At 41.6% G+C, this 27,213-nt stretch overlaps 1 protein-coding gene and 1 long non-coding RNA gene across 7 annotated transcripts in view; both read right to left on the bottom strand.

The window, feature by feature from the left end:
- CACNB2 (calcium voltage-gated channel auxiliary subunit beta 2) overlaps window positions 1-27,213 on the bottom strand; it is a 377,317-nt gene that overhangs the window by 322,522 nt on the left and 27,582 nt on the right. The window lies entirely within an intron of this gene.
- LOC116594307 lies at window positions 10,417-26,794 on the bottom strand. The gene is made up of 3 exons (XR_004287148.1): window positions 26,565-26,794; window positions 22,230-22,232; window positions 10,417-10,428 (listed from the first exon to the last, which is right to left on the bottom strand). It is a non-coding gene; the product is annotated as an uncharacterized LOC116594307 (long non-coding RNA).

The raw sequence follows: 27,213 nt of genomic DNA, 5'->3' as shown, positions 1-27,213 counted from the left end.
AATTTTCTTGATTTTGCTAAGACTTGTTTTGTGGTCTGTCCTAGCATATGGTCTGTTCTAGAAAACATCTCATGTGCAGTTGAAGAAACTATATTTTGCTGTTACTGGGTAGAGTGTTCTGTAAATGTCTGTTAGGTCCATTTGGTCTCCAGTGCTTTTCAAATCTTCTGTTTCCTTATTGATTCTTGGGGCTCGGTGATTTAACCATCGTTGAGAGTACAGTATTAACATCCCCAACCATTGTTGTATTACCGTTCATTTCTCATTTTAGCTCTGTTAGTTTTTGCTTTAAATATTTAAGTGCCCCTAATTTACAGTTGTTCTATCTTCTTGATAGATGATTCCTTTATCACTATATAGTTACATTCTTTTTCTTTTTACCATTTTTAAAGTCTATTTTGACTGATGTAAGTATGGCTATCTCTGCTTTTCTGTGCTTACCATTTGGTTGAAATGTCTTCTTCCATCCCGTCAGTCTCAGTCTATGTGTGCCTTTAAGACTGAAGTGAATCTCTTATAGGCTGCATACGGCTGGATCTGGTTCTTATTTTTACTTTTTTAATCCATACATTCTGTGTCTTTTCATTTATATTTCAAGTAATTAAATATTACTTTAATCCATTTATATTTAAAATAATCTTTGATTAGGTAAAGACTCACTATTGCCATTGTGTTCATTGTTTTCGGTTGTTTTGTAGATTCATTGTTCCTTCTTATATGCTGACTTTTCTTGTTTTGATGTGTTTTGGTATTGGTATGCTTTGACTTCTTTAGCGTGTTCTTTGGTGTAGTTGCTACAAGATTTTTCCCTGTAGTTGCCATGAGGCTTACATAAAATAGCTTAAACTTATAGCACCCAAATTTAAACTGATAATAACTTAACTTCAACAAAATTCATATACTTTACACTTTCACTTCTCCTTCCCCTCATATCATAGATTGTTATTATAATTTACTTTTTAAAAATATTGTGTAACTAATAACATATTTTAAGCTATGGTTACTTTGACTACATTCATTTTTTTCCAACTTTGTAAACTAAAGTTGTAAGTGAATTATACATCACTATTACCATATTGCAGACTCTAACTTTAACTATATACTTACTATTATCAGTGAGATTTACCCTATCTCTTTGTGTTTTTATGATGTTAATTAGTGTTCCTTGATTTCCATTCCAAGAACTCCTTTTAGCATTTCTTGTAAGTCAGATCTGTTAGTAATGAACTCCTTCAGCTTGTGTTTGTTCAGAAGAGCAGAGAAGTCCTTATCTCTCCTTTGTTTCTGAAGGACAGCCCGGCTTAGGATAGACTTATTGATTGAAAGAAAACAACTTTCAATCAACAAGTCTATACTAAGAAAGTTTTCTTTCAGTGTTTTGAATATGTCATCTCATTCTCTCCTGGCTGGAAATGTTTTTGAAATCCATAGTCTTATGAGAGATCCCTTGTAGGTAACTTCCATCGTTTCTCTCACAGCTCTTAAAATTCTTTGTCTTTGAATTTTGGCAATTTAATTATAATGTGTCTCGGGGCATCCCTCTTTAATTCAACCTATTTGGGAACCTCTGGGCCTCATGGATTTAAATGTCTATTTCTCTCCCAGGTTTGGGAGGTTTTCAGCCATTTTTGCTTTAAATACACTTTTTGGCCCTTTCTCTTTCTCTTCTTTGGTGGATCTTGAAATCAAGGTTAGGACTTTGATATTCAGAGAGAAGAAAAGCAGTCATTCTAGGTGGAGAAAATGAAAACACATGAAGCAAAGGTATAAACCTACATTATCAGAGAATGATTAGTAAACTAATTTGGCCAAAGCCCAGCTATCTTAATCCATTCAGGCTACTGTAACAAACTCATAGACTGAGTAGCTTATAAATAATAGTGATTTATTTCACACAGTCCTGGAGGCTGAAGGCCTGAGATCCCTGATTGGGATATGGTGAGGGCCTTGTTCCAGAAAGCAGATGGCTACCTTCTCTTTATATTCTGACATGGCAGAAAGAAGACTAGAGGCTCTCTGGGATCCCTTTTATAAGGTCTCCACCCTCATGACCTAGTCATCTCCCAAAGGCCCCATCTCTTAATACCATCACCTCAGGGGTTAGAATCTCAACATATAAATTTATGGGTCACACAAACATTCAGTCAACAGGGCTAGTTTTAGTACAGAAGAGAACGAGAAGATGAATCTGCAAGAATAAAACAAGACTCTCTTAAATAGAAGCTTGAAAATCAGAATATTGTTCAACAGGCAATAAAGGAGCCAGTCAACATTTTTTCATTTAAGGTTGTATCATAAACATCATGTTTCAGAGAGATTAGTCTAGTGGCTCTGTGTATGGAAGGAGGGAGCATCCAGAGGGAGAAATACCAGTTAGTTAGTTTTATAGAGGGCACCATCACATTGATGGCTACTACAACCAAGTCCAGCTCTGCTTCCCAACAGTACCTTAAATTTTAGTCACCTTTCCACCCATGCTCCATAAAAGGCCATATGTTTGAAGAAGCTGACCCAACTCTATTTTTATCTCAAAGTCATTCCTTCCCTCATGCCACTGCCTATTTCACAAATCCCGCTGTAGACTAATCAGCATATGGCAATCCTCAGGCTATAAAACCTGGTTCAAGAACAGGCACGTGACCCAAATCAAGCCAATGAAATACAAAGTGGCATTTCCTAGAACTTTCCGGGACAAGTGCACTCCTAAGATACAGGTTGGCCAAATCTGGGGTCAAATCTGCGGATCTGAACTCCTGTAACCACCACAGTGTTAGCCAAAAGAGGACAGGGCCAAGAGAATCCCAAAGAAACACTGGAGTGCTTGGACTCAGTCCATGTTGAGGCCTGCTTTATCTCCGTACTTCCAGTGCTGTCAGCCAGTAAAATTCCTTACAGCTTAAGCCAGGTTGAGTTGTCTTTGCTGTTATATGCAGGCAAAAACATTCTGATATACCTTAGGCATGAAATAATAATGAGTGTCTGGAGTAGGTTATTGGCAAAGGAAAAGAAGGAAGGGAAGGAAGAGATTTGCTCATTCAGTAAACATTTACTGAGTGCTTCCTATGTGCCAGGTCCCAGTGCTGGGTGCTAGAAGAACGAGAAAATGAATAGGACGTAGTTCCTGCCATCAAACAGCTCTGAAAATTGTTGGCTAATGACGTGATCATTCTAACAGAGCAATGCTCACCTAGCTAAGAGGCATAATGAAGTGTCCTATAGAAAATGAAAAGAGAGAGAGAAAGAGAGGAGGGGAGAAAGAGAAGCATAAGAGAGCATCCTAGGGGAATAAGCAAGAAAAACTCAGGATTGGATGGAATCTACAGACACGATACTGATAAAATTAGGAAAACAGAGAAATTGACCATGTAAGCTTCGTTGCCTGGAAGACCATTGTTTCAAAGCCTTCCTAGATTATTTTTAGAATCAAGTGGGACACACATAGAAAGGCGTTTCATCCATCGTGTAGGCATCAAAAAAAAAAATGATAAATACCTCTTTATTAGGGAGGAGTTTGTTTTAGACACCAATGAGATTCAATGGCACAGTAAAAGTAGACTTGCTTTACTAAGAGACTTGCGGATAAGGCACACTCAAAAATGTGTTGTTATTGCTGCTGCTGTATTAAATAGCTTTACACAGTGGGTTTAAGTATGGCCATACCAAAAACAGCTTCCTTTTGATAGGGTTACCTTGAGGATGAAATGATTTAATAGATGTAAAATGTGCAAAACAAAGCCGAGAAACACAGTAAGGGCTCAGTAAGAGTTAGCTGTAGCTAATGTCAGTAGAGCTACTCTTCCACAGAAAACGAGAGAAGCTAGAAACCAGAAATTTTTAAAATCCCTTGCAGAGATCCAGATTGAAGCTTTTTAAGAGTGCAAATGCATTCTGATTAACGAAACAGTGAATAAGATGCTCTGTACCAAAGGCTCCACTCTCGTGACAAATTCAAGTTCAAAGACATTACCCGGAAATCAACAGCAGCTTCTACTCCTTTTTTTTTTTTTCTCCTTTCTCAACAGCAACTGGGGGAGAAACTGGCCAGTATCAGAGCCATTCACCATATTTAGGCGTGTGTTGCAAAAGCCTACCCCCGAAGACAGGTGTCACTTTGAGCGAGAGCTGTCTTCGCCACACTAGGCACTGACAGTCGGAAGAGAGAATGTTCTTGGCATGCCTGGTGGAGGGCTGCTGAGCATCGGTCTGGCCATGAGCCAGCGGCTCATAATCCACACTCTCTTGAAGACTGGAATGCATTTATGAGACATTTACCAGGGTCTGAGACACAATCGGTAACTGCGGAACAAAGTCAGTCTAGCTGACCCACGCAGCACTGGCACCGGGATCTGCCCTCTCGGTCCCAACTCACTAACCAGAACATCCTTGACTACTGGGGTGAGTCAACCTGTGTCTGGCCCCGGACTTGTAAGCATTTCCTCAATTGGAATGAGGTACAGCGCCGGGCGCTTCTGTGTAAAGCACGGACTCTGTTCTCCTCTGTTTACACTGGAACTTGTGTGGCATTTAAAGCCTCAAATATGCAGTTTTATATAAACTTACTAAACTGGCTAACAACTGTTTAATGACTGCCTAAAATAACCAACGTGAAAAAGAGCAAACCCCATTTCATTTGGGAAAAGTATTCCAGAGATCTCGAACTCTCCTTTGCAATACCTGGATATTTAAAGCAACAACATCTTGTCTTCTACTTAGTCATAGATTTTTAAATTCAGAGAAAAAAATAAAATTCAGAGACCATAAATTTCCAATAACTAGCCTATGTAGATGCCGGATCTAGAGTTCAAAGTTTAAAATCAGAAGCCCATTTTATTTCTGAATCATCTTCTGACCAGCTCAAAGACAGCAATCACAATAAAGTGAACACACATCAGGCTGTCTGTGTTCTATGCTCCTACTTTATGTGACTGGGTCTGCCAAGATCGTGATTATAGCTATGTTCGCCTCATCAAACAGAAACATCAGCCTAGAACAGTGAAAGGTCTGCAAAAATGAGATCAAATATGGATATGGTCTCAGAGTCAAAATGATTTTGATTCTCCTCTTCCAACTGCCAGCCTCCTGACGGAGACACTACGCAGTCCAGCGACCTCACACTTGCCCACGCCTTACTGTGGTCTCCCGTCTCAAAAGAAACAGTGCCATGTAAGGAGGAAATTAGAAGAGGAACCTGGCCAGCTCCAGGCCTTTCTTGGGTGTCTGTAGGGCAAAACACCAGAAGTGCAGGGGGTGTCTGAGAATCACATATTTTCTGAACCGTGAGGTATTAGGATGCCCCAAATCTTCTAGGAGTCCCTTCTAGAAAAGAGAATAAAAACAAAGACACAGAACCCTCGCACACCTGGTGAGGCTTATAAGCCTCTACAACGTTGAGCCTCTACGTCAGCTACATCGGGGAGATTTTGGTCACTCACATCTGGCTTCCTGCCTCCCAGGGGCCCGGACTTGCCCAAGGCTCGGAGGCACTTAATTTTCACTGTTGTTAACCAGACAGTCGTAACTGGAAAGGCTGGCTTGTATACTGAGCAAAGTAAGGTAGACAGATAAATATCAAAGGCAACTACGACAATGAACCCCCGAACAGGGGAGGACTAAGAGGACAGGAAGCGAACCACAGCTATGACGTCAACACTGTCCTGAGGATCTCGGGCTGTCTGGGTAAAGCTTGTTGACTCAGAGAATCTCTTTATGCCCAAGCCTTCCCAAGCCGAGCTCAATTCCCAGCTTCCCCAAAATATCCATCCATTATTCTATATAGTACTTGACATTTTCCCATCCCAGCACCCCACAACCTTCCTACCCTGCATAGCACCTGCCACCTTCCAACATATTATGGAATTTGTGTGATGTGTATTGTTCATGTCCATCTGCCCCCATTGGAATGAAAGCTCGTGAAAGCAAGGACTTTATCTGTTACTAACATATCACGGGCATCCAGAAAAGTGCCTGGCACATAAAAGGTACCATATTAATATTTGTGGAATAAATTAATGACTCTATGACTTTATCTGTCCAGAAATCTTTGGCTTCCTTCCCACAAACCCTCCTCCATAGCTTGGTAGCTCATTCCACCTTCAAAATGGGAGAACAAAAGTGTGTCCCTCCTTCCAAGGGAAAGTATCTGTCAACCCTCCATGCTAGAGTGGGAGGGTCATGGGACCAGGCCAAGGGATTGAAGCCTTGAGTTCCAGAAAGACACCCCCTCTTCTGGGGTCCTTCTAGGAACGACCTCCTTAGAGATTTCTTTTCCTCCCAAGATAGCTGGCAAGTAAGGTTGCCCTGTTTCCCTTCTACTTTAAAGGGGCTTCTTCCTCTGGTGGAAACTAGGAGTGGCCTCATAGGATGAAGCCGTTTTTTGCTTCACATCCTCTAGGATGGCTAAAAACAAATAACCGAACAACAACAACAACAAAAAACCAAAACAGAAAATGACAAGTGTTGGCATGGATGGGGAGAAAATGAAACACCTGTACACTTGTACTTGCTGGTGGAAATGTATAACGATTCAGCAGCATAAAAAACAATTTCATAGTTCCTCAGAAGTTGTATAGAGAGTCACCATCTGACCCCAGAATTCTACTCCTAGGTATATAACCAAAAGAACTGAAAACGGGTACTTGAACAAGAACAGGTGTGTGCATATTCCTAGCAACACAGCTCAGGACAGTCAAAACAATAGTCTAGATGTCCTTCAACAGATGAATGGGTTAACAAACTGTGATACACTCACACAACAGAGTATCATTCAACCATGAAAATGAATGAAGTACCAACACACCTGATAAGATAAGGATCCCTGTAAACATTATGCCAAATGAAAAGCCGGACACAAAAGGTTACACATTGTATCATTTCATTTACATGAAATACCAAGAATAGATACATCCACAGAGACAGAAGGCGAGACAGAACCATCAGACTGGTGGTGGCCAGGGGAAGGAGAGGAGAGAGGGAGAAACTACTTAATAGGGAAGAGCTTTTACTTTGGGGTGATGGAAATGTGTCGGAACTAACCACAGACAGTGGTTGCACAACACTGTGAATGTGTCAAATGCCACTGAATTGATCACCCTAAATGGTTAATTCTATATTATGTGGATTTCACCTCAGTGACTTATTATTTTAAACAATTTTTAATGAAGAAGCCACTTAGTCCACTAGACATAGACAAAGATTCCTTGAATGTTCAAGTTGTCCAGTCCACTGGGGGTTGGGTCCAAACCAAGTAAGTAATGTAGTGTGCCTTTGGCCTTATTCTCTCAGCCTCTGTGTGCACCCACCAGAGGTCAGAGGAAGGGATGCGGGAGACGGCCATCCAGCATTCAGGTGTCCATCCTTGACCCCAGCCTCGAGACTGTTTACTTCACTTGTACCTTGGATTTATATCAGAGAATACTTTAGTACTTTTTACTGCAATGGAGAACAAGAAAATTGCCTTTGGAGATATTTCATCTTCCCTGACCTTCCTTGATCACTGGAACAAACAAAGGATTATAAAAGAAGGAACACAATGGTGCAAGGAGTCTCAAGTTCATTTCTTTACCAGCTCTTTGTCGTTGGACAATTCAGTCAACTTCTAAGAAACCTCCGTTTCTTCACTCATGAATAAAAGATAAGAATTCTCATCCTACTTATCTACTGGGTTATTTCAACTGTCAAATGAGAAAAGGAATCTAAGTACTTTGCAAATACCTGTCACCCTTCCTCCTCCTATTCTGCAAATCCGTATGTTTCTTAAATTTCTGTAAGAAACCACCCCCCTTTATAGACTTATTAATGCTGGAGACATGGGCTTTGTGTGAAAGCTGCAAACGCCTTCTGTCTCTTCTCATTTGTTTCATATTTACATGTATTAGAGATGCATTCTTCCCCTGCTCAACAAATGTCAGTTCTTGGAGTTTAAGCAAGGAGATGAAACTCATTATCTCCATATATAGGGTTAATGGTCCTTTCTTCATTTGTACCCTCACAAGTGCACTTATCCAGAGAGGACTGATGCCAACGACAGTGGGCCCTGGGATATGTGGCCCCAATCACTTGCTGGCCCATTGATGAAAAGTGCCTCAACCAAGGTCACAGCCATTCTTGGGTGATCCCTACCTGATGACATCTATGAGGGTAAGGCAACATGAAGAGCTGCTCAACATCACTGATCATCAGGAAAATGCAAATCGAAACTATAATGAGATATCACCTCACACCTGTCAGAATGGCCCAAATCAACAACACAAGAAACAACAGGTGTTGGTGAGGGTGTGAGAAAGGGGAGCCCTCTTGCAAGGGTGGGAATGCAAACGGGTGCAGCCACACTGGAAAACAGTATGGAGGGTCCTCAAAATGTTAAAAATGATCCAGCAGTTGCACTACTAGAATACAAAAATACTAATTCAAGGGGATATGCTACCCCAAAGTTTACAGCAGCAGGATCTACGATAGCCAAATTATGGAAACAGCCCAAGTGTCTATTGACTGATGAATAGATAAAGATTGTTGTACATATATAAAATGGAATAGTACTCGGCCATTAAAAAAGAATGAAATCTTGCCATTTGCAACAATATGGATGGGTATTGTGCTAAGTGAAATGAGTCAGAGAAAGACAAATACCATGTAATTTCATTCATACAGGCATTGAAGAAACAAAACAGGGACGCCTGGGTGGCTCAGTGGGTTAAAGCCTCAGCCTTCAGCTCAGGTCATGATCCCAGGGTCCTGGGATCGAGCCCCGCATCGGGCTCTCTGCTCAGCAGGGAGCCTGCTTCCCTTCCTCTCTCTCTCTCTCTACCTGCCTCTCTGCCTACTTGTGTTCTCTGTCAAATAAATAAAATTAAAAGAAAAAAAAGAACAAAACAAATGAGCAAAGGGGAAACAAAAGAGAGAGAGAGAGAAAGGCAAACCAAGAAACAGTCTCTTAACTGTAGACAACAGACTGCTAGCTACCAGAGAGGGAAGGCGGGTGGGGGTGAAACAGGTGATGGGGATTAAGGAGCTCGCTTGTGATGAGGACCAGGCATTGCACCGAAGCCTTGACTCATTATATGCATATGGAGATATTGTATATGGAACTAATATTGCGCTCTATGTTAACTGGAACATGGATAAAAATCCTAAAAAGTAAATAAAAATAAAATCCAAGATACGGAAACAAAAAAGGAACAAAAAATAAGATAAAATCCGGTCACTTCAGCCCAACCTGAGACAAGTCTGACTGGTCATGTTAGCTCCAGAGCTCCCCGTGTGGGGGCTGAGGCTGCAGTCTGCCCTGCATTCCATCGCAGCTTCTCTCTCCACATAGCCTGCTTCCTTCCCGAGCCCCACACCCTTCCAGTCCTGTGGATTCCTGCCTGCTACCTGCCTCAACGTCCGCCTCCCAAAGAACCCAACTGAAGACACTACCCATGACCCTATTCACCAACTCATCAGCTTTTCTGGGAAGAGAACCCTACCCAGTACTATAAGGGCAAAGGTTCAAAATCCATGTGAATCATTAATTTCACATAAAGAGAAGCTTTCTTCAAGGAACAGAAATGGAAACCCCATTCACAGGGGGACGGCTCTCCTCCAACTATCTCGTCCCACAGGGACATGCAGTGTCGTCAGGCTGGGTCGCGATTATCACCTCCAAATGCACTGAGGCAGGGAGGGCCACGTGCAGTGCTGGGAAATACAGGGAAAATAAATGTAATCTCAGACTTTTAAGAATTATGTATACATAAAAACGGAATTCCTAGGGGGAAATAAGTTAGGGAGGAGACCCAAAGAGGAGCAAAATATTTAAAATGTGATGGTATCAATAGACTATTTTTGTAAGGGTCTTCCTCATCCCCCACTCCCTAGTCCCAAATCCATCTTCATCTAAGAGATTTTCTCCAGCTTGCTCAATTGTATTGGCCTAAAGGTTATGCACACCTTATTTGTATAGGACAGGGGAGGAGCAGACACCCTTCTCTGCGGGTTTCCATGTTCAGCTCCAAGAGGTAAAGACAAGGCACAAGACCAATGGACACACTTTTCCTGGGGTTCTGTGACTCCAGCAAGCCATTTTACCTTTCTGTGCCTTAGATTCCAAATATGTGAATATTGGACATGATACCGTAAAGCTCCTCTAGTTAGAGGATTTTCTGTTCCTTAAATATCAGCAAAAGTTGAACTTTGGAAATTGAGAAAATTTACATAATACCTAACTTGAATTTTGGGGGCAAATCGTTGACTTTCCCAACACTCAGATAATCACTATTAAATTTATATGGAATATAAGTTTAGAACCTGGGTAGTTCAATGGTTTGTTGTGTATGATGGGGAACACATCCTCACAAAGAATAACTTTCCAGTTGAGTGGCATGTCTATCAGTCATGGCATGGAAGTAAATGTGAATTAAGTTCAGAATTTCCAAAACTTCCTTTCCCATTCTCTACTATCAAAATCTGAAATCAACTGTCATCTGGTTTGCTCCCAGGGCTCGAGGTCAGCCTCCGAGTGCTGAGATTTAACCGAATATGCCTACAAGTTTTCTATGAACACTGTGAACTGAATTGTCCAAAAAATATGATATGGAAAAGCCCAGCGTATAGGGAAGCTAAAGCCAATAGGTAATTTTCTTTGCTTAGTAGGTAGGCAAGAAATTAAAAGCATGATGATGTGAAGAAAAATGTGCTGGGCCAGAAAGGTAAGTTGGAAATATGTAGCAAAAGCCTTAAAAATAGTCATATTCTCAATGCTGAGAAATTCTAATTCTAGAAATCCACATTCAAGTGATAATTTAACACCAGTGTTCACAACTGTGTTGTTTTTAATAATGGAAAAAATAGAGAAAACCCTAATGTTTTATAATAAAAAATCGTTTCAACTACAATATTACTATAAAATCACATACTATACAGACACCGAAAATACTAATAGAAAATTCTGTTGAGTGAAATAGGAACATGTTCGTATTATTCAACTTAATGAGGAAAACAAGCTACAGAATAATGCAAATAACATGACATAATTTTGCATAAACACACACACACACACACACACTCATCTCACACACACACTTGCACACATCCAAAAAAGTATGGAAGAATATAAAAGTATAATATCTGGGAAGTTATTTGATACATATTTACCTCCTTTTTAGGCTATATTTATTTTTGAATCTTTGTTCAATTAATATGAATTATTGGCTAAACTATTTAGTAACTACTTTTAATGGCCTTTCATAAATATTAAGTTCACATTCAAAATAAGGCCCTCAAAGCTACAACTGAGATTATGAAATTTGCCATCAGAAAATATGGCAGATAATGTTAGAATATTTGAAAATATTGAAAAATACTTAAAAATAGCAGAATATTATTAAGATGTGAAAGCCCAAGATTTTCAAGAAGATACTTTGAAGAAATTTTCTTTTTTTTTCATTTAAAAGCTTCTTCTTTTTTTAAAAAAAAATATTTTATTTATTTATTTGACAGACAGAGATCACAAGTAGGCAAAGAGGCAGGCAGAGAGAGAGGAAGGAAAGCAGGCTCCCTGCTGAGCAGAGAGCCCGATGCGGGGCTCGATCCCAGGACCCTGGAATCATGACCTGAGCCGAAGGCAGAGGCTTTAACCCACTGAGCCACCCAGGCACCCCTGAAGAAATTTTGTTAATAGACAATCTTTTAAAGTACCTCCCTTAACCCTTTCTGAGACTACTCTGAATTCAAGTTTTATAATATGAAACACACACATGTACACACAGCAGAAATGACCCAAATCCTAACATTGGCTATCTCCCTATATATTGTCTTTCTTTCTGAAGTGTGTACATCTTATTCCTATAATCACAAAAATGACTTGCATTTAAAATAACAATTTCACATGCTACAAGATGATCAGTGATGAGATTAAATATTTGTCTCCTACCTTCCTAATTTTCCAATTTCCTAATTTTCCAAATAAAGCCTGTCCTGCTTTCATAATTAAAAAAATATTAGAAATACACAAAACAGTCCCAAGTTTCAAAGTCTGATCAAAATTTTGAAGCTTTGGAAAGAACTGAAGTGACCACCGGAATTTTGGGGGGTATGTTTATGGAGGATTTAAGTAACAGAAATACAAAACTTGGTACACAGGTGTCACCAAAAAGGATCTGCTGTGCACCGGCATGGAAAGGTCAAAACCCAGACAAAATTGCGACAGACCAAGACACCTGCACCACCGCCGTCATACCAGCATTATGAACCACCACTGCTGTTGTAAGCCCTTCATTTAACACTACTCCACATACACATCTTGATTTTCCTAAAAAGGCAGAAACATTTTAAAAGCCAGAGATTAGGCATTTTTGCATCCTTAGCAAAAGCATTGTTCAGTCTTTATAAAGTCATTGGGCTCTGGGCATGTCATACCCAAACACTCTTAAAAGATGATGCACAACATTAAGTAACTGAATGTACTAGAGGAAAAGCTTTAAACAAAGATAATTCATTTTCTTAGATTAAAAAACATTCCCTGAGGGCTGTTTTGCCTCTAAGAACCACACTTCCTGCATAATACAATTGAATGTCTCCTCGAAAATACCACTTAACGATATTAAAAAAAAAAAACAAGAAAAATGTAAGAACCCTCAATGTCTTGAGTTTAAAAACTGTCTTCCTGAAAAGAATCTAGTCTTTTTTCTTATGAACACGATCATTTTGAAAACACAATCATGAGATCTATTTCTTCTAGTTTTTGGCTATTCGAACAAAGTATCAGAAACTTGATGCATCCTGCCATATTCTAGCTGATCTTGGCAAAACTTGGTGTACACTCTAAATTCCAAAAATGTTGGGGTGCCTGGGTGCCCTCGTCAGTTAAGCATCTGCCTTCCAGTTCAGATCCTGACTCCAGAGTCCTAGGATGGAGACACCCCTGCTCAGCGGGGAGTCTGCTTCTCCCTCTCTCTCTCTGCCCCTCCCCCTGCTCATGCCTGCTCTTTCTCAAATAAATAAATAAAATCTTTAAAAAATAAATAAATAAATTCCAAAAATGTTAAAACAAGTCAATAGGTTGGCCTTTTTCAGGTAAACTTATTCTCACTTAGTACCATTTACCAATTATAAAAAGACTAGCCGTTTCCGAGAATGTGATGGCACCAACTGATTTAGAACTTCCTTTGGCCATTTGTGATGGATGTTCTCCTAGCTACTGGCCCCACCACGTTCTTCCCACAATTCTCCCTGGCTGCTGGCGCCCAAGCTCTCTGGCCTTCCTCCTAAATCCTTATCACTTTTGTTCATTCCTGCTCCCTGGCTGGCTTTCAGATCAAGTGTCCCCCTTCAAGGAAACCTGCCCTGACCCCCCAGATGAGACTGGTTCTCTCTTGTCCCCTCTCATGGCTCACAGTCTCCTGCCTCCTTCCCAGGGGCAGGGAAGTTCAGGGGCAGTGTACTTCTTACACTGCCAGTCCTTGTCACTAAGGACTTATTTCCAATTGATTAACCCTGTTCCCACCCAAGGCAGGAAGTTCCTTGGAAGCAGGGACTTGGCATTCACTGACCATTAAATCTCTGGAACGCAGCATGGTGACAGTGAGAGAAAGCTATTCCATTAATTTCTTTGTGATTTTAATTGAATGCATTTCATTCCAAAGAGAATTTCCATGTTGCAGACACACTTGTAGTCAAATACCTGTATTTGTGTCTCTGCTTAAATGTCAACTCAAAGAGGTCTTTCTGGAAGAGCCCCCACCCACCGTTCTGTATCACCCGACCACACCTTATGCTTTTTCAAACTACTTATCACCCCTCGCCCCCGACATACATTCCTCTATTTACTATCTGTCTACACTACCAACATGAAAGGTCCGGGAGAAAATGACCTTGTTGGCTTAGTTCTTTGCTGCATTCCAAGGACTAAGAGCAGTTTCTGGCACTTGGTAGGCACTGAACAGAGATTTGTTGAATGAATGAATGAATGGACGAATGAATGGATGGATGGATGGATGGATGGATGGACGGACGGATGGATGGATGGATGGACGGATGGATGGATGGATGGATGGACGGATGGATGGATGGATGGATGAGCTGGGTATATAGGGAAAGCTGCACAAACAGGAATCCCACTCCCACACCCTGATTTCTACTCTGTGATAATCTCTGCCCATCTGTTGCTAGCTTTTCAAGGTAAACGATGCCTTTCCATTTTCTTTTCTGTTTTCCAAATGCAAGCTACTCTGACATCAGTACTATTTCAGTTAGTATATAAAAACAAGTACCCTGCTAGAAACTGTGTCCAAAACAGTCCAAGATGCCAGAACAAATTCATTCCTTTCAACATTTCCAGGGCAACAGCGAACCCAAGATGACCTTCTGGTTCTCTTTGGCCAAAATGCATTATAACCCCGCTCAAATAAATCCTCACCAGAAAGCAGCTGAGCTCACCATATGAACGGAATTTAAATAACACACTTCCTATCTGGGAACACTTTATATACAATTCAAGAAATCTGGTTTTATTAATAAATTTTAGTTTCATGAAATCAAGCTACCAAAGAACTATTTTAAAATTGGTTTGCTGTAAACATTTTAAAAAGGGTGAATTTTGTGGTATGTGAATCATCTCTCAATTAAAAATCCCACTTGAGGAACACTCTACAAAGAACGTGATCAGTGCTCCTCAAGACTGTCAAGGTAACCAAAAAGAAAAAAAAAAGGAAAGTCTAAGAAACTATCACAGCCAAGATGAGCTTAAGGTGATATAAAGACTAATACAATAAGATATCCTGGATGGGACTCTGGAACAGAAAAAGAACATTAAGGAAAAACTGAGAAAAATCTGAATGAAGTATGGACACCAGTTGGCATTGGCTCATTAATTATAACCAGTATACCTATTAACACAAAACGCTAATAATGGGCGAAATGGTGTTGCCCATAAGAGAACTCTTTGGACCTGATGTGTGATAATTCTGTACCTCAAAAACTGTCATAAAATACAAAGTTAATAAAGAAGAGGACTTTTAGTTTCCTTTTGTCTTATAAACTTTAGTACTTCTTCCAATAACCCAAAGCTTCCACAGTAAAATCTTCATGTGTCATCATCTTTTTTTTTTTTATATAAAGATTTTTATTTATTTGTTAGAGAGAGAGAGAGAGAGATACAGAGCGCAAGCACAGGCAGACAGAGTAGCAGGCTGGAGGCAGAGGGAGAAGCAGGCTCCCTGCTGAGCAAGGAGCCCGATGTGGGACTCGATCCCAGGACGCTGGGATCATGACCTGAGCCGAAGGCAGCTGCTTAACCAACTGAGCCACCCAGGCGTCCCATGTGTCATCATCTTAAGTCCTGACTTCCCTTGCAATTCTCTACCCAGTGCAATTACGCTGAGGAAGTGTACAGCGAACATCTGCTCTGGGTCTGGCACTGGGTAGGTTTATGGTGAATATAAAGATGGGTAAGATAAAATCCATGCGTTCCTAATATGAAGAATACAACACCCGAGCCACTAACGCCAGTGCAGATGCTCTGCGTGGGAACAGCTAACACAGGCTGAGCTCTGTTTTCAGCATTTGTCACGGGATAACCCTTTCAACCTGATCGACAACCCTGTGAGCTAAGTGCTACACTTAACGTTCTTTCCACAGAGGAGCACTCCGTGCCCTAGAGGAATGAAGTCACTCTCCCAAGAATGCTGAGCTAGTGAATGACAGAGCCGGCCTCGAACTGGGGGAATTTAGTGAAGTCCCGGGACTTCTAACCACAACACCACACAGCTTTCCAGAAGCATCTATCGGTGCTCATGTAGAAGAATCCCCACCACCTGGGGAGTTTCTGCAGCTGGGGAAACATCTGAGTTGTACCTAAAAGGGCCTGTAGGATTTTAAAAAGGGTTAGAAGGACAGGGTCAAGGGAGGGGACAGATGATGCTACAGGGGGAGGACACACTGCTGATAGCTGTGGGCTTGGCCACTGTTCGGAGAAAGTGGACTGGATCCTGACATCCCTCTAAGCACTTTACAGATAACATCTCACTGAGTCCTCAGGGCTCCACGGTGTATGGGTGGATGATTGTATCCGCATCTCACAGCGGAGGAAAGGGAGGCCCGAAGTTACTTCCACCATCAAATACTTTGCTGCAAAGCCAGGACTCAGACGGGGGCTGTCCAAATGCACGATCTCTCAACCACACTGCTCCTCTGTCTCTTACTAATGAAAACAGTACGAGGATATTAAAATTCGATTTGCATACCATTTCTCCACTCCAACAAATATATGCGGTGGTTACACAAATCTGAGTGTGTGTGAGTGAGAGGGGAGATGAAAGGATTTGGGCAGAAAAACCCCAGGATATCAGTAATGGTTACAATTTACCACCAGAGGGGATTAGGAGTGATTTTTATCTCCCTCTTAAGATTTTTCCCTACTTTTTTCACATTTTTATCTTAGGAGCATAGGTTACTTCTATGTTTAGAAAAAAGCCACATAGCAAATTTTGACTGAACTCACTGAAAGTTTAAATGCTGCTGCTTATAAAATGTTATCTGATTTTTCACTTTTTAATATTTTTCCATCTTCCACCTACTTTTCAGAAACGGTAAACAGACATCCCAGACACAAGTGGGCCAAAGAGGCGGCTGTTCCCACTCCCACCCAGCAGACCCCTATCAGTTTTTTTTTGGTTGTTTGTACTTTTTGCCATTCTCTGACATATCTGCTCTTTGATACTAAAATCAGCCAGCACAGCAAAGGCAGAGGCTTTACACATGCCCACAGGTGTCACGAGGCTCTTCAGATTCTTAGGATTCATCTGGCTGCTGTTTAAAGTCAATCTCAGGGCGCCTGGGTGGCTCAGTGGGTTAAATCCTCTGCCTTCAGCCCAGGTCATGATCTCATGGTCCTGGGATCAAGTCCCGCATCGGGCTCTCTGCTTGGCAGGGAGTCTGCTTCCCTTCTCTCTCTGATTCTCTGCCTACTTGTTATCTCTCTCTGTCAAATAAATAAATCTTAAAAAAAAAGAAAGTCAATCTTAAATTTCAAAACTGTGACTACCAGCCATTAAAAGAGGCAAAACAAAGAGATGCCTGTGTGGCTCAGTCGGTTAAGCATCTATCTGCCTTAGGCCCTGGTCATGATCCCAGTGTCCTGGGATCAAGTCCTACATCAGGCTCCTTGCTCCTTGGGGAGCCTGTTTCTCCCTCAGCCTCTCTCTCTCTCTCTCTCTCTCTCTCTGTCTCTCACGAATAAAGGAATAATCTTTAAAAAGGCAAAAGAAAGAGGTGTCTGGGTGGCTCAGTTGGTTAAGTGTCTGTTTCAGCTCTAGTCATGATCCTGGGATTCTGAGATCAAGCCCCATGCTAGGCTCCCCACTAAGCAGGGAGTCTGTTTCTCCCTCTCCCTCTACTCCTCCTCCCTACTCAGGCATATTTGCGTGCTCTCTCTCACTCTCTCTCTCTCTCTCTCACACACTCTCTCAAACAAATAAAATCTTAAAAAAAAAAAAAAAAAGGCAAAGAGTCTTGCAAACAGGCTACTTTCTCTGAACACCAAACCTCAGCAGAGTGCCATCAGAGAAGGTACCTAGTGCCAGGAAGGAGAAGAGGTTTAACTAAAGCTGGGGGCTCACCTGTTCTCACTGTAAGACTAGGCTTACTGATTGTCAGAATGTCTCAAAGTCTCAGCTTTGCTTTTGCCAGGAGGGAAGTTCCATGGGAGGAAGGAAGAGATTTAGATGAGGTTGTTTGGGTCCAGCCATTAACTCAAATGGAGAGTTCTAGAGGGCCAAGTGACCCTGGGTCGATGGATGTCAATAGCAGAGATAGAAGAAATGAGATATGGATTCCAAAAATACGTTTGATCTGTTTGCTTCATCTGCTGAAAGTCTTGGGGCACCTGGGTGGCTCAGTGGGTTAAGCCGCTGCCTTCGGCTCAGGTCATGATCTCAGGGTCCTGGGATCGAGTCCCGCATCAGGCTCTCTGCTCAACAGGGAGCCTGCTTCCCTCTCTCTCTCACTCTGCCTGTCTCTCCATCTACTTGTGATCTCTGTCTATCAAATAAATAAATAAAGTCCTTAAAAAAAAAAAAAAAAAAGAACATCTGGCTGAAAGTCTTAATGTGGATCCTTGAGGGAAAGGTAGCCCATGGTCCATTTACTTTTATTTCCCTGAGTTTGCAGGATTTGATCAGCGCCTGCCCCATGCCAGACGTTTACTTGTGGTTTAGCATCATCTCTCCTCCTCACATCCTTCCCTGCCCTCGGAGCGAAGGGTATGATCTCCCCATCTTATAGATGAGGAAACTGAAGGCCAGGGAGGTTGACCTTCCTAATGTCACCCAACTTGCTTGTGACTGCAGGACCCAAGATGAAAAGGCAGTCTTATCTGGCCCAAGTTCTCTGCATGACAGAACCTTATTTGCCCATAATGGGGAACACACTGGCTTCCATGGAAGATGTCAAAGCCTCTGTGAATCAGAGGAAATCTGAGGTATTGCCCACGTACGAAAGGAAGTGATGATTTAATCTAGTGCAACTGACAGCAGCCACCTCCCTTCATCCAGGAAGATGCCCCGTCCCTCATCCCTGGGACAATTCTTCTCCATGTGTAGACTCTCTCTCAAGCCTCACCTGTGTCCCCTGTGGTTTTGGAGAAGCCAGAGTGATGTGTCTTGTCACTCCATCCTGTTACATTTCTGTGTTGGCAAAATACAATATCATTTTTCCCCTTCCAGAGAGCAAAAGGCAAATGAGGCTACTAGGTTTCTAAACTACAGTCTTATATGGCCTCAGAGTTCTCCCTCGCATAAATACACGCTGATACACTAACTCGGAAGCCAGGAAAAGATACTAAAAATAGCCCCAGTTCCAGCCAGCGGAGGAAGCGGATCCTGTAGTCATGCCAACTTGTACATATAAGCATAAGGATGCATTCTTCAAGACACATCTAAAGCCTCATCTATCTATACGCAAGGGGAATACCATGAAGATGACCATCTTTGTCGACAGTGACCTGAAAGTCTTTTCATGAAATTATGCAAGTCAGAGAAAGGTACAACTCACAAGTGAGACTCCTGCGGGGACATCGGGTGTGGATGACTTGTCTGAACTCAAAGAGTTTGAATGTCATTCTTTCATGGCGAAGTACAATTTGAACACATGCATGCCTGTGTTTACTAATAAGCAAGAGAAAATAGTCAGTATGCAATAAGGCATACACAAATTTAAATACCAAACTGAAACAGAAGCTGCCAAACTAAAATACTTGGAAGAAAAAAAAAAGAAAAACAAAAAACCCTTGAGTTCCACCTTTAAAATCTGATTTGAGCTTATCTGTACCCAAAGATCCTAAAAAGATTTAATAAAAAGGCATAAATATACCTATCATACTACGGCACATTCAGAATAACTGATTATAAAAATATATATATATATGACCACCAAAGTCCAAGTTTTATTTAACAATGATGACAGGGTATGTTACAGAATAAATGGAAAGAAGGTGGTGTTGGGAGGTGGGGTGCAGGCTTGGAAGGAAGGCCGGTGTCACCCGTTCGGCTGTCGTTGAGCTAATCTGATCACCCTCCTTTTTATGCAGGCGCATGCAGGACCCTTATTAATAATCATGGGATAACTATCAACCCTCTACAACAATTCACAAGATAGCAAGGGCTGCCGGCACGGCTGCATACAAGCTCTTTCTCTCTCCAGAATTCACAATACGATCATCATGTTTCTGATATTCTCCAGAAAGGAGTTACTGATATTTATTTCATGGTATTAAGTTTCCATTGCAATGGAAATGTTGGTAGTTCCTCGACTGGTCGCAAAACCATCCATCAGCAAGGCCTAGAGAGTCATGATTTGTTCTTGGGCATGTCTCAGCTGGAACACAGAGTTGCCAGGTCGGGGTCTCTCGGTCTGCCTCTCTGTTTAAAATGGCAGAGCGAAGAGCTCCGTGCTGCTCTCTCTACTGGCCACTCCCCCACCTTCATCCCTGCAGGGCTTGGCGGCTGAAATAGCCAAGGATTCTCCCAGGGCTCCCTGACCAAGCTTATTCCAGGGCCACTTTCCAGTGGTTCAAAGGGTCTCCGTTTCAAACAGAATTGCTAATGGCAGGTCCTTCGAAGTCCCTGTCCCCATGGCAACACCAAGGCCAGACCTGACAACCTTCAGAGCAGAATGCGGCAGAAGCAGAAACTGTGATTCCGATTTCACTGGATTTTTGATAGCACTTATATCTTGAGTATAAAATGCGCCCTCACACCCAAAATTCTTACTTCCGGTCAAAGATGTTTCTATCATCCACGCTAAATGAAACAAGAAAAAGGAAAAGGAACCCCCACCAAATCACCATCTTTTTGGTAAACTTATACGATCCTGAGGAAATAAATAACAAAATGAATCCAAAAAAGGGATTTGTATTGGGCAATCAGATCCTCGAGGACATGACCCCTGTCTGATTGATTTCTGGGACTTCCGGCATCTGGCATGTAGGTGAATGATGATAGACTTGCACAACCCAGATATTTAATAAGCGTTTCCTGAACGAGAATGAATCTGAGAAGTTTTCTTACTACCTGGGCTCTAACAAAGACTACAAAGGTACAGTTAGTGCTTAAAGTGCCATTTCAAACGCTTTAAAACTCACTGTGAAGATCACTGACAACAAATATCACACATTCACACATCAAGGATCACGTGCACTGATTCTGAAGGTAAAGTCCTCAATCCCTACAGACCTACTAATTAAAAGAGATGGCAAACACGGTACAGTGACATCATCTCTATATTACCCCAGATCAACTCTACACCCTCAATAACAACCACCCAAAAAAGGAGAGGGAGAATCTGGGAAGTGTATCAATGCACACTTATTGTCAGTAACCACCCCCCCCCCCGCCGCCCACAACAATAATTGCTGCTTTTTCTTTCCTTACCCTGTTTGTAAGCCAAATACACATATGCTCATATGATTGCTTAGTAAACATTACGTCATCAGGATTGGACTGCACGATTTTCCTCGGCATATTAAAAATGACTCTGAGGAAGACGGAAAAGGTGTTCTCGTCTACAAGATGTGGAGTTCAGAATTCAGTCTGGTCTTAACGTTCTGACAGTGTCTGCAGCAAGCACAGTAGTAAGAACTCCCCTCCCCCCACCTGCCCCTCTGTGCAGGTTCCTGCTATAAAAGCATACAGGGGGCTTTCTTTCCACTGGACACCATAATCCAGTAGAAGGGGCGGTAATTTTATTTTTAAAAAGGCAGAAAACTGGAGCTCCCGGTCTCTTGGCAGTGCCTCTGGGCACGCGTGTGAGTGGGTGTGGTGTAAGGTGCGTGTGCATGTGGTATTTCTGAAGACTTGATGAATAAGGAACCTGTTAACTTTAATAAAATGAATATTCCTTGTAAAATACTTTGTTCCTAATGTTGATTGACTGTTTCAATAATTCTAACCTGTTCTCCATGCAGAATGGTTTAATTCTGACTCAACCTGCACATCATTTGACTCCCATCAACCTTGTTTATTTAATAAGCAACAAAGTAAATTGACAAGAGTAGAAGTAACCAACTATATGCTTGAGAGGGCAGGGCTTTCAAGTTTCTGCTACTTGGAAGCCATCAGTCAAAGGAGATGCCCCAGGATGAAACTCATGTAGACAGAGAAATAAACAGCAACAGTGACTATCTGCATTTCAAACAACACTGCGTAAATTTTGACACTGATCCACATGGTTACATTGTGTTTATTTTTTTTAAAGATTTTATTTATTTATTTGACAGACAGAGATCACAAGTAGGCAGAGAGGCATTCAGAGAGAGGAGGAAGCAGGCTCCCTGCCGAGCAGAGAGCCCGATGTGAGGCTCGATCCCAGGACCCTGGGATCATGACCTGAGCCAAAGGCAGAGGCTTTAACCCACCGAGCCACCCAGGCGCCCCAGTTACATTGTGTTTAATATTAAGAAACACGTAAAATGGAATATTCTACAGATTTAGTTAAAAGGATTTAAAAATAAGACCCCATAGTGATGTAAAGTCTTGTCAACCAGATGAAAGTGTTTTACCAGTTTCTAGTTTAAAGTGGTTAATAGGCAGGCTTTATTTTTTTAAGATTTTATTTATTATTTGACACAGAAATAGAGAGAGATTGAGAGAATGAGTGGGAAGAAGGGCAGAGGAAGAAGCAAGACTCCCTGTGGACCGGGAGCTCGAGACTCAATCCCAGGCCCCTGGGATTAAGACTTGAGCCGAAGGCAGATGCTTAACTGACTGAGCCACCCAGGCACCCCTGAAACAGTACTGGAACAGGCTTATGGGTTATTTCACTTATAAATTATATGTTAGTATTTTATTTGTAAATAATTGTTATTTCACTGATGCTATAAAATGCTTCACCTTGATGTGTGTGTGTCTTAATTTATATCTTTATTTTTTCGGTTTTAAAAACAAAATAAAAAGTCCCAATTCTTTAAAATGAATTTGTTTTTCAAACATATGAGTTAGTTAAGGAAAAAAATTTAAAGGCCATGCTCAACAAATCAGAACTGTATTTAAATTTGAACCAGGGTTAAAAGAACAGATATTTGATACACATACTCCTCCACAGTGACTGATTCATGCCAAATAAAGAAAATCTGACGTCAGAAGTAAAGGTGTCTCAAATTCCCACCTTCAAAGGTACTCAGTTTTACTTGTCTTGAACAATGATAAGATTAAACCAATTTTCCAAGTATTCAAAAGGTAAATTTTTATTATAGGAGCACTTAACTAACTGGTTAAGTGTCTGTGTTCGGCTCAGGTCATGATCTCAGGGTCCTGGGATCGAGCCCGGATATCTGCTGTGTCGGGCTCCCTGCTCAGCGAGGGGTGGTGGGATCCACCTCTCCTTCTCCTTTGCCCCTCCTCCAGATCATACACGCACCCCCCAACTCTTTCTCAAATAAATAAATAAATAAATAATTTTTTTTTTTAAAGATTTTATTTATTTAGCAGAGAGAGAGGGGGGGAGAGAGCGAGCACAGGCAGACAGAATGGCAGGCAGAGGCAGAGGGAAAAGCAGGCTCCCTGCTGAGCAAGGAGCCCGATGTGGGACTCGATCCCAGGACGCTGGGATCATGACCTGAGCCGAAGGCAGCTGCTTAACCAATTGAGCCACCCAGGCGTCCCAATAAATAAAAAATTTTTAAGTGAACTATTGGAACTGAGTTTCTATTCAGTTAGTATTATAGACTAGAGTCTCTTTTTCTCTCTCCAGAAGTTTCTATTACTAGATTTTTACTAATAAAAGTACTCATTTAATAAAGGCCATTTGAGATTCACCCACTACAGCTTTCTTGTGGCAAACTACTTCTGCTACCACCGGTTCCCCCGAGCTTACTAATTTGCAAATATATTTGTGGTACTTTCATAGAAATGTAAAATCTAAACATTCAAAAGTCTCAGTGAATTGCCACGCATTTTCAAATCCTACAAAAATGTAAAAAGGCACAGCCCTACCACTGGAAACAAATTTCTAAATATCAACAAAACATTCAATGTCCTCGATTTCCCTGTTAAGAAAACATGTGATATTCAACAGTCAAAAAGTATGCTTCCCTATATTCAAAACCCCCATTATTCATTATATAATGCCAACTGTAAAGGCAGAAAACATTAAACAATTATTAAACAATGAACTCGACAGTGTAAGGAACCTTAAACCCACCCCAAAAAAGTTAAAACCAAACTCAAAGTTCCTATGGCTCATAGCTCCTAGGCACCTCTTCTTTAATATGTTCCAGAATCCTTCAATCACAAATACATCTCTCACCTGCGGGTCTCCTGTAAGAATATAAACACTGTCCTAGAAAAAGCCACTGGCCTGAATGTTTTATTAGCACCCTTTGAGCCAATATTTATAAAGTTTACCAAGTACCAGGCAGGGTGCTAATGTAAACCTTAGGATTTGATGAAACATCTTTCCTTCATCTACAGTACTTTTTTTTTTCATTTCTCACAATAGCTTTATAAGGTAAGCCCTCTGATTTTCCCCCATTTGAAGATAAACTGAAACTCAGAAAGGTTAAGCAACGTGCCCAAAGACTGACAGCTAGGGAGGTTTGGAAGGACAGACTTGAACCCAAGCTGTCTGCCTCCAGAATCTGGGATTGTCAGAGCTCAGCAATCCTATCACGAATGGCCAACATCAAGATGCTAGTCTCGTGCTTGTCACTTAAGTAAGACACACACTAAGGGTAAATTAAAATATTTGTAGGCTTTCAGCAGTGGATGCCGATGGCACTAGTAGCAGAATACAATAGTGATATCAAAGACAGCTCGGTGTAGACAGGAGACCAGGGTTAAAATCCTACCTCTACTGTCTCCTAGCTGTGGGACCTTGGGTTTAATTTCTGTGAACTTCTGTTTGCATTCCCTCAGAAGACACTGTATCATTGGAAAGAAATGATGTAGGAGGGGGGAAAAAAAACACCTGAAAAATGAGAAAGCATCATGCAAATGGAACCGAAGGGGAACAGTGAAAATTTAAGGTGAAAGTGTTTTCAATCAACTACTCAGAAAGAAGTGCTAGCCCTCCACACCTTGAAAGATGTCATTCTTGTAATTGCCCAGGCTGGTAGATCTTCTACCCTCCCACCTTGCCCTACCCTTCATGAGAGTCCCTGAGAGGAACCATTACTTCATTAATACACAGGGCATGATAAAGGATCCATGATCCCTATGAAGAATCTGCTTCCTTCTGTACATTGTGCAGGGGACAAAGAGACACTCGTATAAGCATCAAGTACAATGGAAGTCCAGTATTTCCACTGGCCATTGGTTTGCCCAGCATCCTTTTCAACGTTGTCTGATTACATCCCCCACCCTCCTTCTTTGGTTGACTTGCATGGCCTCTGCTCTAACCCCGCCATCTGCCTGCCCTTGCACACACCCATCTGGCCAAGCTGGTCTTTTACAGTACTTCATCCTTGTCCACAGAGATTGGTTCAAAAGATGGTACCTGAACAAAGCAGGTCAAGCAACCTACCCTGAGGTTCAATGAACTGGAATTAGAAAGAGTAAAAACAAAGAAGCAGACTTTATTCTCTGTTCTCAAAGCTGGCCAGGAGGGAGCCTGGATCTTCCAGTTGCCATGTCCCTGCCTACCTGGCGAAATCTTATCTCCTGAAAGAGAATCCAGCACCGATGCAAAGAGACACAGCATCTTGTCACCTCCAATAACATCCATGCCTTTTACACTGATGGGGGGCATCTAATCCCCTTTTGCTTATGCAAGTTTGAGATGGGATTCTGACACAACCAAAAAATCCTAATTTGTCACAATCCCCTTTCTCAAGGTCAGCCCTTACATTTCCTGCAAGGAGAAACTGAGTGAAACTGGCCAGAAGGAACCCAAATTCTCAACAGACAACAAAACTGCATGCCCATTACAGGTCTACCCAATTCCATTTGCCAAATGCCCTGTTCTGTTAAGCATAAGGGGTGATTATCACTACAAGGGTCTGAAAACAAGAACACGTTTGTTAGGATGTATGCCAAGCATACTCTCAATGACAAAGCCAGTGGTACTCAATAGAACATAGGCAGTGTCCAACATCTTACAAATGGGCAAATGAGTCTTTCCACTGAATTAAGATTCCAAGCAAAAGTGATCATTATTACTTGAAAAATATAATCTAAATCTTAATATGTTAATTTCCCCCAATTATTAAGATTCTCAAACATCTTATTAAGTTCCCAAAGGTACCAAGTGTCCTGGTAAAAACTGTTCAAGCCAAACAAACAAACAAACAAACAAAACACAAACAAACATTGTCCAGAACATGATTGGCTGCTTATAAAAATCACTGTGAAAAAAAAAAAAAAAAAGAACCTAAGTTATTGGTTTCTAAAACTAGTGTAACTCTCTGTTCTATCTCTAGGGCATAGGTGTTGCTCAAATGTTTTGAAGGCCATAATAATTAGATTTAGCTAGTCCTCTTGTCCCCACAAGGATTTTTTTCAGAAAGCATATATAACACACATATAACACTGAAACATTCTAATTTTATACCACCAACCTGGGGTGGCTTCACATTAAGACTACGATTTGATCATTTAAAAAATAAGCAACACATATGGCCATCAACACATATTCCTGTACGGATATATTTACACATGCATTCCCATGTCAGCAGGCTCCATTGACCCCCTAAAGTGGGCCTCATTCTCTGTTCCACCTCCTCTACCTGGTAACAGTCTTCTGATATTCCCCCCAGGAAGTCACCACTTTTCTGACTTAGTCCGTAGGCCTTGTGTCAGGGTGACTCTCCCGCCACCTTCGGAGAGAGCACATAACTCAGGTCCAGCCCGTCAATGGATGGCTTGAGCCATGAGCTCACGGCTACACAGTCATTCAGTCGGGGTCAATGAGATACAACTCAACTGGAAGGATGTGCGCCCAAAGCTGTTGCGAACCCTCTTGCCACCACCTAGAGCAGAGAATGAAGCAAACATGGGGGGAAGGAGAGACAAGAGATGGAAAGAAGTCAAGTGCCCAATGACAGAAGAGCCACTCCAGTCACCGACACCTGGGCTTCACAGTTAAGTGGGCCCCCAAATTACCTTTCTGCTAAGCCATCCTTAGTCATGTTTGCAGTCCCCTGCAATGGACCGTTCTACCTGATGCTCCCTCTTGTCATGGTTGCTTTTCAGATCAGGACTGGGAAAATGGAGGAAAGATGTGAACAAGGGAAAAAAGGATGCCATACGTGTAAGTGATCAGCAGGGAGGCAAATACCATCACCAAATAGAATTTTCTAATAAGGGCGCCTGGGTGGCTCAGTGGGTTAAGCTGCTGCCTTCGGCTCAGGTCATGATCTCAGGGTCCTGGGATCGAGTCCCGCGTCAGGCTCTCTGCTCAGCAGGGAGCCTGCTTCCCTCTCTCTCTGCCTGCCTCTCTGTTTACTTGTGATTTCTCTCTGTCAAATAAATACATAAAATCTTTAAAAAAAAAAAAGAATTTTCTAATAAAAAAGTTAATCTATCCTACCTAGTACAAATATAGTATAAAGTAGCCACCTTCTGCTACATAAACATCTGGGCAAAAATCTAAAGTTGAGCAAAATACTCCCAAGTTGCATTCAATCAAAGGACTTTATTCAGAGGATAGAATTTTTACCATACAATTGTGCTTTTATCTTCATTCTCTACACTGTACTTTAAAATGTAAATAGATCTGGGTAGAGGAACCATGAGCTAATCTTTAAGAGAG

This window comes from Mustela erminea, chromosome 6 (genome assembly GCF_009829155.1).
Source record: "Mustela erminea isolate mMusErm1 chromosome 6, mMusErm1.Pri, whole genome shotgun sequence".
NCBI classification, from domain to species: Eukaryota; Metazoa; Chordata; class Mammalia; order Carnivora; family Mustelidae; genus Mustela; species Mustela erminea.
This window is presented reverse-complemented; position numbering and strand designations above follow the sequence as displayed.